The sequence below is a fragment of the Lonchura striata genome, chromosome 11 (assembly GCF_046129695.1).
Source record: "Lonchura striata isolate bLonStr1 chromosome 11, bLonStr1.mat, whole genome shotgun sequence".
Lineage (NCBI taxonomy): Eukaryota > Metazoa > Chordata > Aves > Passeriformes > Estrildidae > Lonchura > Lonchura striata.
In genome coordinates, this window is record NC_134613.1 from 7,598,627 (window position 1) to 7,611,064 (window position 12,438).

The following is a 12,438-nucleotide window of genomic DNA, read 5'->3' on the forward strand; positions in this document are numbered from 1 at the left end:
TTCATTAGTAAGTAATTAATTACTCTTGGAGTCAGGTCTTTGCCTTGCTCTTCCTTGGGCTCCTTGGACTCTTGGTGGGAGGAGGGATGGCAGCTCGGGCTGAGCCCCACACGCCCACCCAAGGGAGTGGTTGGGTTTCCTGGAGGGGAGGAGGCTGTGGGCCACCCCGAGGCCGGCGGTGCAGCTGGCCCCGCTCACGGCGCTCCCGTCCCGCAGGGTCTCTCTCCTCGGCTCGCGTTCCTCTCCCTGCCCCCGCCGAGGGATGTGCCGGGGACGATGGCTCCGACCCCTCTGCGTTCGGTATGTGGCCAGAGGACACCGCGCTGCCCCCGGGGCTGCAGCACCGCTTTGCCCGGACTGTGAAGCCACGGTGGCCCCAGGCAGGGGCTGTGCGCTGCCTCCATCCCTCTCTCCGTGCATCCCTCCGTCCCTCCCTCAAGCCAGCCCCGGGACCTCCTCCCTGCCTGAGCTTTGCCGTCTGGCTGCACTGAAACCCAGCTGGGGGCGAGGTCCTGGGCTTCCCCAGGCCCCCCTGCCCCGGGGGCAGCTCGGCTGAAGGAATCGAAAGGCAAAATGGGTTTTGCATGTTTTCTGGCATGAATTAAAACACTTAACTTGTGTCTGTGTGAGTGTAAGTTTGTTTGTTCTAGCGTTTGTGTAACCGTTAGCAACAGGTCTTGGCCCAACAGATTGATCCATCAAGGTTTTCCTCTTGCTTCGGTGAAGACTTGGCTTTGAGAAATACTAACTGTCCTTGTCTCACCCCTTCTCCCACCTCCACCCTCCCCTCCCCAGGATGACCAGAAAAATTTGAAAAATGCTTTTTTTTTTTTTTTTTTTTTTTTTTTTTTTTTAAAGTATGATGCACTGGGTTTTTGTTCTCATCCATTCTGCTTGTTTTAAAGTCAGGGTTATTATTTTATTTTTTCCTTATTCAAACTTCTATATATAGAACAGCTGTAAAATATCTAACCTCTTTTTTTTTTTTTTTTTCCCACATTCTTCTGATTGGAGAGCATCCAGTCTTGCCAAATAATCAGCCATCCTTATGGGAATACCGAACAAAAAAAAAGTACGAGTATTTTTGTACCATGTGTAATAAGGAAATATTTATGCATCATAAAGAATTTCTTGTGTGTTTGTGTGCAATTAATTATTATTATTATTAAAGAGAAATTGTAATCCTGTAAGATAAGTTAATGTTTAGTTAAAAGCTTGAAAAAGAAGGGTTGTCTTCTGTACCAATGATTCAGTCAGGCATAGTATACAAGAAATTGTGCAATTTTTGTTTTAGCATCTTATTGCTTGGTATTGAAGTGCTTTAAGTATTATCTGACCATGGCTGTCTCGCTTGTATTAAAAGATTTGAGAATAAGTTGCTCTATAATTGCTGATCCTATGAGAATGTGAAACTGGATAATATATGAAATGCAACCAAAAAAAAAAAAATATATATATACCCCAGAGGCTGCTGTGACTTTTTCTGTGGTCTTGGGTGTTTTCTTATGGGGAATGGTGTGGGATGCTTCAGGCCTGGCCTGAAGTTTCCCAGGCTGGAAGGATGCAGGCTGCTTTGGGATACAGCTGAGGACCAGGAGAGGGATCTTCCCTGCCCTGCTGGGAGCAGGGCAAGCCCTTGCCTGTATGGGCATGTGCTGCGGGGGGCTGGTGGTGTGAAGCTCTGCCGGAGGCCTCTGCGAGGGCAGCCCTGAGCTTTTTTGGATGTTTCTGTTCCCCCTTCCCAGCGGCTGCGGAGGCTGAGGCCTCTCCTCCGTGCCAGCAGTGCAGAGGAGATCTCCATAGAAGGCAAGCGTTCTCCATGGCTGGAGCGTTCCCCTCGCGCCTGCCCGGCTCCGATGCCTCCCTGCGCCCTTCTCTGTACCTGCTGCAGCGGCGCTGGGAGAGGCAGGGCCGGGCTGCTTGTCCCGCAGGGAATCTCCAGGCAGGGGCTCCTCGCCCGTCCCCATGGCCCGGCTCGCTGACCCTGCCCCGGGGCGCTCCCACGCAGCTTCCCGCCCCAGGGATCAGCGTTTTCCTCTCTCCCCAGGGCTTCGAGGGCAGCGCTGAGCGAAAGCAAGGAAAAAAATTAGTAAAAGGAAAAAGGCAGGTCTAAAAATAGCCCCCCTGGTTCCCGTGCCTGGGAATGGGCTGGAGCGAGCGCTGCTGCTCCGGGAAGTGGCTCCTGCGGGGCTGCCCGCCCCGCACAAGCGCTGCCAGCCCCTTCCCATGGGCTTCCCCCCGCCCGGGCTCCTGCCGGCATCCCGGCCCGGGCCCCGCTCCACGGGCCGGCTCTTCCTGCGCCTCTGTCCGCACCTCGCAGCTCTGCTCACCTGAGCGGAAACGCTCCGGGGAGCAGCGGGCCGTGGTGACGGGAGCGTGCAAGGCTTTAAATTATAGAGCAGACTTTATCCTGTTCGGTTTGGTTTTTTTTTTTTAAGCCTTTAGCACATGCATTAACATGGCCAGGCCATGAATAATTTACGCCCGGCTCTACCAAGCTTTTACGCTGGGACTCGCTCGCCTCGGAGCTAAAGTAGGTCACGTCTGCTCCGAGGGTCCCCGGGCGGAGCGGGCGGACACGCGTGTGCCCTGCCCGGCCCTGCCCGCCTGCTCCCGACGGGTCCTGCTCAAACAGACGCTCTGGCAGGTGATCTGGGGACATGGAATGTCCCCAAAATATCCACGTCACCAGACAGGATGGAGCTCTAGGTGCAGGGGAGCTCTGGGTGAGGCGTGAGCTTTTGGCATCACCAGGATGCAGATCCATGGCACCTTTGGTCCTTGTGCTGCCTGGGCGTGTCGGTCAATAGCCAAAGGACAAACCTGCCGGGGAATAGAGAAGATGACACTGAGGCTGGGAAAAATATAGGAGAAAAGGCTGCTTTTGCCATGCTTTCATTTTGCACTTTACTGGAAATTCCTCTTTGCCTTGTTTTGAAGGTGGGACAAAAGATAAATCTTGGAGCTTTTGGACTCTTTTCTCCTGAGCATGCTGTGCTCTGCCACAGTGTGTGGTCTGGGCACTGAGGCAAGGAACACTTTGGGAATAGAAAATCCAGCTGTTGTGATGCAAAAGGGCCTCTCGGCATGGCTGTGCTGGAAAAGCTGCTCCCATTGGAGGTGATCAGACACACTCACAGCCAGCCAGGGAACCAGATCCAAAACTCTGTCCCTGCTCCAACCAGAGAGGTAGGAAAGGGCTCAGGTCACACCAGCACTCATCCAGTGATGTGCTGGTCACAGGAGCTCCTGTCCCTGAGGCAGGGGTATCCCACAGCGAGGATGCTCCCCTCATGTCCCACACACCTCTGCTGATGGTTAAAGGTCCTCAGATGCAGCTCAGTCACGTAGGTGACGATCGGTGCCTTTCACCCATTTCTCCAGGAAATGTCATGAACAATTCCAAGGCTTTTGTATAGGATCAAACCCCAGCAATTCCCATCTGCTGTCTGTGCCAGCCCCGCTGTCACCATCCCCTTCCTTGTCCTCTCTCAGGCCAAAGCCTCATGGCTAGAGATCATTCCAAACATCACTGATGACCTGCCTGTTGTTTGTCCATCAGGCATAGAACAAAGGCCACAGCTGTGGGGAAATGTCTCAGGGAGCCCCAGCTCCATCCTGCAGCAGGATTGAGCAGCTACTGCTCCCTGCTGATTTCCATGAATCATAGAATCACGGAATTTTTAAGGCTGGAAAAACCCTCTAAGACTGAGTACATCCATTCCCCAGCACTGCCACCACTACAGCAATATTCCCAATCACCACATCTTTGAACAGTTCCAGGGATGGTGACTCCACTAGTCCCTAGGCAGCCACTTACATCACCTGATCACCCCTTCAGGGAACAGATTTTCCCCAACACTCAACCTAAACCACCCCGGCACAACTTGAGGCCTTTTCCTCTCATCCTGTCCCTTGTTCCCTGGAAGCAGAGTCCAACTTCCCCCCAACTGCCCCCTCCTGTCAGGGAGTTGTAGAGAGCCAGAGGGTCCCCCCTGAGCCTCCTTTTGTCAGGCTGAACCCCCCAACTCCCTCAGCTGCTCCTGGTGTTCCATCCCCTTGCCCAGCTCCAGTCCCTTCCCTGGACACGCTCCAGCCCCTCAGTGTCAGGAGGGGCCCAGAGCTGAGCACAGGATTTGAGCTGTGGCAAGAAGCTGCATCTCATGTAAGGTTGCTGGGATTCCCAGACAAATATGTGTTGTCCACCCCCGCGAGGATGAGGAGCAGGTCTCCTGATCACACATCCGGCCCCAGCCCACGGCATGTGAGCAGATAAAATGACTGTCTGAGATGTATCATGATGGATGAACTCAGAGGCACCTCTGGAAGAGGCAGGTTGGGCTGGCAGGTGTGCAAGCAGGCTCAGCCAGGCCTGAAACATCACCAGGAGGGCAGGAAGAGGTAGGGAATGATGGACACCAAGCAGGGAGGAGACAGTGTTCTGGCTGCCTCCTGATCTCTTATGGCACAGTGCCCCCTCTCAGGAGTTTTGCTTGGATGTCACCACACTCTCACAGCTCCAAAAAAGACCTCTGCCCTCCCCCAATCCAGCAACAAGGCTGTAGAGACTTGGAACTGGCATCCTAATCCCCCGTGAAAAGTCACAATGGATGGCACAGGGATCATGTAACAAAATACACCCCAAAAATAACTGTGAGGGAAAGGTGAGGGGGGACAGGTCCCACCCCCAAAGTGATGGGTGACATCCCAGAGAGGCCTTGGGATTCAAAGTGCTGCTGCGATGGGATCCTGAGCGTCATTAATTCCAGCAGGTAGCTCCATCGCGTTTAAAAAACACACGGTATCGGGTCAGTTCCACAAAGAACAAAAGCTGCTCTCAGCCAGTCGGGCTTTGCCGGCGTTGTTATTCGGGACAGTGTGATGAGAAACGGCGTGGAGAGTTTAGCAGGAAAGCCAGGAGGTGGCATCCGAGACCTGAGCACAGGAAACCCTACCACTCCTCCAGCAGGAGCTCGACAGCGAATTCAGCTGGAAAAAAAGGAGGAAACACGCTTGCATTCTGTTACGCACCTTCTTCTCCTCTTTGGGATGGAGACAGTGGAGATACTTCAAGCGGAGAAGCTCTAGATTAAGTTCATAAAAGAAACTATTTTCTGGTTTTCTGGTCAGCTACAATGTTGTTATCAAAATGCACTGAATTTGAGCTGGAACGGGACGGGACACGGGGGTTGTTGCTTCATAGTGCAGCCGGGCTGAGGTGGGATTATCACCACCCGGGCCGGTCCTGGCTTGTTCCAGCTGAGCCTGGGAATCCCCTGAGGCTGGAGCTCACCCCTCTCCTGGGAGCCTCTCCTGTGCATAGCTCCTGGTATTACTCATTCGGCTCAAGGAGCGCGATGCGTTCGGGGGTGACCCAGCCGAGCCGGGCACAGGGCGGGCCGGACACACGGACACGGCACCGGGACACTGGCACGGATGCCCGAAGGCAGGAGAGGCGCTGCTGCAGTGCAGGTCTCAGCCCAGCGCAGGCAGGAGACCGAGAACCAGCTGCAGCCCTCTGGGCCAGGGGAACACCAGCTCCTGATAAAAACCTGGGAGGATCTCCAGATTCGTCCAAAACGTCCTGCTCTCTTGGTCTGGGGTGCTCAGGTCAGGAGAAATCCCAACTTTTCCCCAGGATGCAGATGAGTTGGGATCTCTAGAGTTTGTCCTGCTATGGGAACCCAGAGCTGTCCCATTCCCTCCTTTTCCCATGCTCCCTAGGCACGGCAAAGCCTGCCTCACCTCCTGGGCTTCATCCACTGAGCTTCTTCAGGCGAGATTCACCTGCCTGGCTTCATCCATTGGGCATCATCCCTGGGCTTTGTCCATTTGGCTTCACCTGCTGGGCTTAATTGTGGCTGACACGTTCCTTCCTGCTCCTCTGGGTGCCAGGAGTGAGTCTGACCTCCTGGATCTCTCCTGGGTTCCAAGTCTTCATGCTCCATGCTCCAGGACAGCAGTTCCAGCAGGAAAAGGGAGAGTAGCAGCTTGTGTTAAAGCCAGTGGAGTAATTGGTTAAAGCCAATTGCTGGCAGTGGCAGCAATTACTGACTGTCAGGGCAGCTGGTCCCACCACTGATGGGTTTCCATCTCTTCTCTTGTCCTCTCGCTATCCTTGGCATCCTGCTGAGGGCTGGGCTGGCTGCTCAGGGCTCTGTGTGTGACAGTGCTCTTCTCTCTCTGCTGGCAAAGACAGCAAACCCGCCCATCCCCAGCTGAAGTCAGAATGTGCTGGAGATTTCCCAGGGATCTGTCAGCCTTAAGGATCATGAGCAAGGTTTTGTCAGAGGAGCCTGAGCCTTGCAAACATCTGGGAAAGGCAGGAACTACTCTCTGTCCAGTGTCCCTGGTAGCAGCCTGAGCTGGATCATTCTTCCCTCAGCAAGAAGAGTTATGGCTGCCAGCTCCAAATACCTGCCACCTCCTCCCTGCATGTTCAGGAGTTGTGTGGATGTGGCACCTGGGGATATGGGTCAGTGCTGGGGGAACAGTTAGGCTGGATCATCTCAGAGGCCTTTCCCAGCCTAAATGATTCCATAATTCTGTGGTCCTGTTCCAGCCTTGCCTTTGTGCCCCAAGTACATTAAAATGCTGGTGAGGACCAAACAGGGTAAAATTTGATTAATTAAATACCTCTATTTTAGGTTGCCCCTCTGGTATAGAACTTCCATGTGGGCTGGGAATCAGCAAGGAAATATTGCTTTTGCATGAAAGTTGACACTTGTAGGTAGTTGCCTCTTTAGTGGCAATTTTTGGGAATTGAAGAGAAATTTTTCTCATGAGGATCATGAGAAAAGTATCCTCCTGACCATGAGAAAATATCCCGCTGCCAGTATCCTCCTGAAATGCAGTAACTGGATTTGAACAGAACTACTTCCTTAATATTTACCAAGGAAAGGTTTACCTGGAAATTCAAAGAACCACTGTATGTTTTTTCTTGGTTTCATAAAAAAAAAAAAAAAAAAAAAAAAAAAAAAAAAGGAAAAAGAAGAGAAGAAATTAAGAAAGCTAATTCTGAAAAATTTGTCCGTGCCATAAATACAAAAATTCCAAGGTACCTCTTGGGATGATATGCTGAGTTCCTGTGATAGATTTGGCTTTATTAAACAGACATGGAAACCATATACCAAATATATGTAAAAAAATGTGGTGGTGGAACTTTAAAAACTACATGAGTATTTAATGAAGGCTAAAAATCCTCTCTTCACATTTCAGAGTTTAAAATTATTATTTTTCATTTCTGATGGAGAGGGTCTGTGTCTGTGGCGCAACTTTGTTGGGAAATGGGAGGAATTCCCATTGGATACAGAGGAAAAGAATTCACATTGAGAGTGGCAGAGTGACTGGACAGGGTATGGAGCACTGCTGAAGAGTTTCACCCTTGGAGACCTTCAGAATTGCCTCCAACTCAAACTCTCCATTTCTTGCAATTTAGGGGACATTGCATGGGAGAGGGGTAACTCTGGCTAAACTTGATCTGCAGAAGTATCTAATTGTCTGTCTCTCAGGCCACAGTTAGTAGTCATTTATCACTCAAAAAAAATGAGGATGCACAGATATTTTTGCTTAAAAAGAAATGTTTCTAGCTAGAATTAAAATATTTATTGTTTTAGGGGTTAAATATATGAAACTGAATGCAGACAATGTTTTCCAGGAGGTTTAAACCTTTCTAGAGTGTTCAAGCCCTTCTTGGCGTTCTCTTCTCTTCATGCCTGCCCTTAAAAAAAGTGTTATATAAAACAAAACAGGAAGAGAACAACTTATTTTTAATCCATTTGTATTCTTAAAAAGGGTTATTACAAAGAGGCACACAAATCCCAAGCCAGTAAATGGACTTCTAAAGAAAATATGTTGTGGTGAAGAAAAAGGTGATCTCCCAGCAGCGTGTGTTTGTGTGTTAGGGTTAGGGTTAGGTTTAAGGGGTTAAGGTTAGGGTTAGGGTTAAGTTTAGGGTCAGGGTTAGTGTTGTCAGGGTTAGGGTTAGGGTTAGAGTGAGGGTTTGTGTTGTTAGGGTTAGACTTAAGGTTAGAGTAGGGTTATGGTTAGGTTTAGGGTTAGGTTTAAGGGGTTATGGTTAGAGCTAGGGTTAGGGTAAGTGTTGTTAGGGTTCAGGTTACTGTTAGGGTTGATGGCTAAGGTTAGGTTTAGGGTATGGGTGAAAGTTAGGTTTAGGCTTAAATTTAGGGTTAGGGTTAGGATTAGGATTAAAGTTCAGTGTTAGGGTTTGGTTTATGGTTTGAGGTGGGGGCAGGTTGGGTCTGGGGCACAGTCTTCGCCATTCGGATTTTTCTCAATTGGCCACCCACTGAGGGCTACATGCCCCTGAACATAAAACTGATCCTTTTCCCTGGGTAAAAAACTCACCAGCCCAGGTTCCTGATGTCAGTTTGGGTTAGGTTAGGGTTAGGGTTAGGTTTAGGGTTAAGTTTAGAGTTTAGGGTTAGGCTTTAGGGTTAGGGTTGGTTTAGGGTTAGGGGTTAGGGTTAGGGTCTGTAACATCAGTAAAATTGTAATATTGTACTTCACTGAGAAGAGGATCAGAGCAGGCAGGTGGGGGCACAGCAACACCACTAAGAGAACGATGCTCATGCATGGGCATGGAAGGCTGGGATTTGTCTGCTCTTGGGGTGTCTGCTCCTGGGTCAGAACAAGGAAGGAAGCAGCATGGAATACTTCAAAGTAGGTTACCAAGAAGGTCTTGCTGATTGTAAAGCAGTTTTAAAACCGCAGATACCTGAGAGAACAGAGAAGGGCTATTTGTGTGCACACAGAGCAGGAGGTAGTCACAAAGCAAAGCAGAATTTCTGTGGGTTATGGCCATGACCCTGAACTCCACCAAACCTCTGGGTGACTCTTGCCATCTGCACCCTGCCCTGGCACAGCCTGCCAGTCTCCAGCATGACTCACACAGCTACAGGATTTACTGGGAAAGCACGCAGAAAAATCAGGTGGACACACTGCCCCAGTGCCAACTACCAACACCTATCCCAGATCCACCACTGCTGTTCAGACAAAGCTCATTTGCAGAAGAGTGATTATGAGCTCTCTAATTCAACACACAGTGCAGAGGGACTGTCAGCCACTGTGCTCCTGTCCCACCTCAGGCTTGGGGACAGGGTGGTTGTCCTGCAGGGCACAGCCACCTCTCCCAGAAAGGGGGAACACACACACCTTCATGCTCTTAAAAATCCGGCACTTGGCCTCTAAATGTTTGTCTCACCAGGACATGTCAAATGATTTCCTGAGTGGTGTTTCCCTGGGGACAGTTGTGTTAAATAATAATTGATGGGATGGTATGTGGTGTCATGTCTTATCAGCAGCCAGAGCTGAGAGCAGGGGTGGACAAGGAAGTCAGGGCTGAGGATGGCTTCCGTGGAAATCACAAATCTGAGTATGCAAACAGCTCCATGTTTAGTAAATACCCAACTGATGGAGTCATGGCATTATAGAAGAGGTGGAGGGAGCAGTGGCATGTACATGAGGAGATGGATGAAAATCTTGACCCAGAATAGAACAATAATGCAAAAACTTATAACCAGCAGCCACAAAGGCTCCCAGGGCCTTCTTCTCCCACTGGATTATTTCATTATTTTTTCAGAATCTAATTGTCCCACTTGGAGCTATTCCATAGGATTACTGAACCTCTTGCTAATCTAAGTTGGGTGGTAGGTCACTACTTTACACAGCCCTACCACTCAGGGTCCCTTTGGTTCAGAGGGGAGATAAGACCGTCACAGGATGGTGGCTTTACAGCTGAGGTACAGTTATCACAGTTAGTACTGTAAGAACTAATTAACTTATTTTTCCAACTCTTTCAAAGGTGATGGTAGATCTTGGACAGTCACCTTAGAATTTTCTGCATCAGTTCTGGAAGAAAACACTTAGATGTAGTTGGTCAGAAATAGAATTGTGGTGTTGGGATGTGAAAGAAGCTTCAGAGCGATGCTGTTGGCAGTGACACCTCCCAGGCAAACACCAGAATGCTGTGTAAGGTAACTAAGGGAAGGAGAACGGGAACATCTGCCTCCAATGTGTGTCCTGCTTGATCTGTCCATGGAGATGGAGAGTTCGTGCAGATGGAGAGACTGAGCCCAGGCTCAGAGAACTCAGCCCTTTGGTTGCACTTTGGACCAGGCAGAGGTTTACCCTGACATCTGAACTTAGAGCAGCCTTTTGGCCACTCCACCCAGGGTCCCCAGGACAGCATCCCCCCGAGGCTGCCCCAGCTGTGGGACCACTGAGGGGTCACTGCAGGGAGCCCTGCAGAGGTTCTGAGCATTGTCCTTCCCCCTCCATGGGTGGGTGTGTGACCTGCAACGCTGCTCCTTATTTTGGAGAGTTCATCCTCCAAGACATGGGGATGCATCTCCCTGAGATCGTGCCCCACCTCTCCTCACTGAGTTAGTTCTGAGGTGTTTCATCATTTGCACTCAAGGAAAATACACGCCGAGTTTGAGTGCTGCAACAGAACTGAGTTATTTTCAGGTCAACAAAGCATCCACATCCTTACCCGGTAAGACCACAATGATCCTCATCATAGAATAAATGGGCAAACATTTGGTTGAATTAATGAGGAGTGAAATAGCTCTGGTAATAAGGATTGTTGTAAGAGGTCACACCATGGCTGTGACATAATCCCACAGCACTGCTCCTGTATGCCTGGAGGAATGTGAACCGCCGCCTCGCCAGTGAAAGCAGGACACCCACACACCTAGGTGAAAGAGAAATTAATTAGGACTAAGTCCTAAACGTGTTTTGTCTTTGGGCAAAAGGACTTGCCAGGCAATGCTGAAGGCAAACAAAGAGAAATTGACCATTGCAAGGTCTTCAAAACATCTTTTCAAGGAGGATCTTGGAGGATTTGTAGTGGCTGGTGAAGTCCTTGTGGTCCTGAAGGAAGAGCAGGCCCAGCAGGCACAGGCAGCAAATTCTGGCAGAGAAAACATGGAAGTGTGAAGTGAATCTGATTCAGAAAGGAAGCGGGAAAGAGAAGGAAGAAAACTGAGGGCAAACTGCTGACAAGTCATGGCAGGGAGGAGCAGAAAAGCTGAAGGAACCAGATTCCCTGCTCCAAGAAAAAGTCACTTTTTGCCCAAAGGCTGCCAAGGAACTGATGTGAGAACCCAAAGGACTTGTATCATAGCAAGAGCCCTGAGTTCCCAGTGAAGCTCCCAGCCCACGCCTCCAGCAGTTTTTTCAGATTTAGGGAGCCCAGGCATCAGGCCACACTGTGCTGGTAGAGCTGTGGGATTTCACAGTGAATCCCACACAGATAATTTGAGTGGCAAGTCAAGTCTGGAGGAAAATGCACTCTAAAAAGGAAAGGCACAAGTAGGTGCCTTGAGATAAGAAACATATCCAGGAAGAAACAGCTGTTGCCAGCCTTTCCATAAAATGCAAATATTCCTTCTTCCACGAATGTGTTAGGAATTATATTGCTGTGTAAATACTGAGTAAGGGCTTGTCACAGCTTCCCATGAACTTGTTCCCCTACCCTCAGAGTAACCACAGCAATGATGTTGACTCTGACTCCAATAGATATTCCAAGGAATGACTCTGAAAGGGAAAAAATAAATGCATCAGACTTCACTTGCCTGGGAGGTGAAACATTTTTAGGGAAACTAAATTCATAAATATATCCATTCATGCAAGGGAAATGAAATTCATAAATATACCTATTCATGAAAGGAGGATGACAAAATAATATTAGAAACACAGGCCATTTTTATCTTGTTCTGGCAATTTTACATGATAAATCTTGTATATTTTCTGTTTCCAAGGAAGTCAAACTTGGAGAGCTTTCAGCTACAGAATGTTCTTAGAATGCTCTTCCCTCTGGTGACCTATGACAGGATCCGAGGGAACAGCTGGAGCTGTGTCAGGGGAGGGTTAGGTTTGATATGAGGAAAGGGTTCTTCCTCAGAGGGTGGTGGGGCACTGAACAGGCTCCCCAGGGAATGGTCACAGCCCCAGGGCTGCCACAGCTCAGGGAGTGTTTGGACAATGCTCTCAGGTACAGGGTGGGATTGTTGGGGTGTCTGTGCAGGGACAGGATTTGTGGGTATCTTAAATGCAGGATATTCCATGATTCCATGATTCAATGACATTGGAGGGGATAATCTATTTGAGATGTTTGTCAACTCCATTTGAGCAGAAAACCTAATCCTCAAAACCCATAATCCCTGAAATCTCCATTTTTTCCCCCCAGTAAGCTATTTCTGCAGCTGAGATAACCACATTCCAACTGTGTCATGTCCAGGGCAAGCCCACAGACCACATTTTATTGAATTTTAGTCAAAGTGTAGGGTGCAGTGTTGTCACCAGCATGGTCTGAGCTGGAGCTGAGGCTGGGATTGGGCCTGGAAACAGGGGTTGGGGCTGGGATTGGGGTCGGGAATGGAGATGGGGCTGGAGCTGCACCTGGAGCTGGCCCTG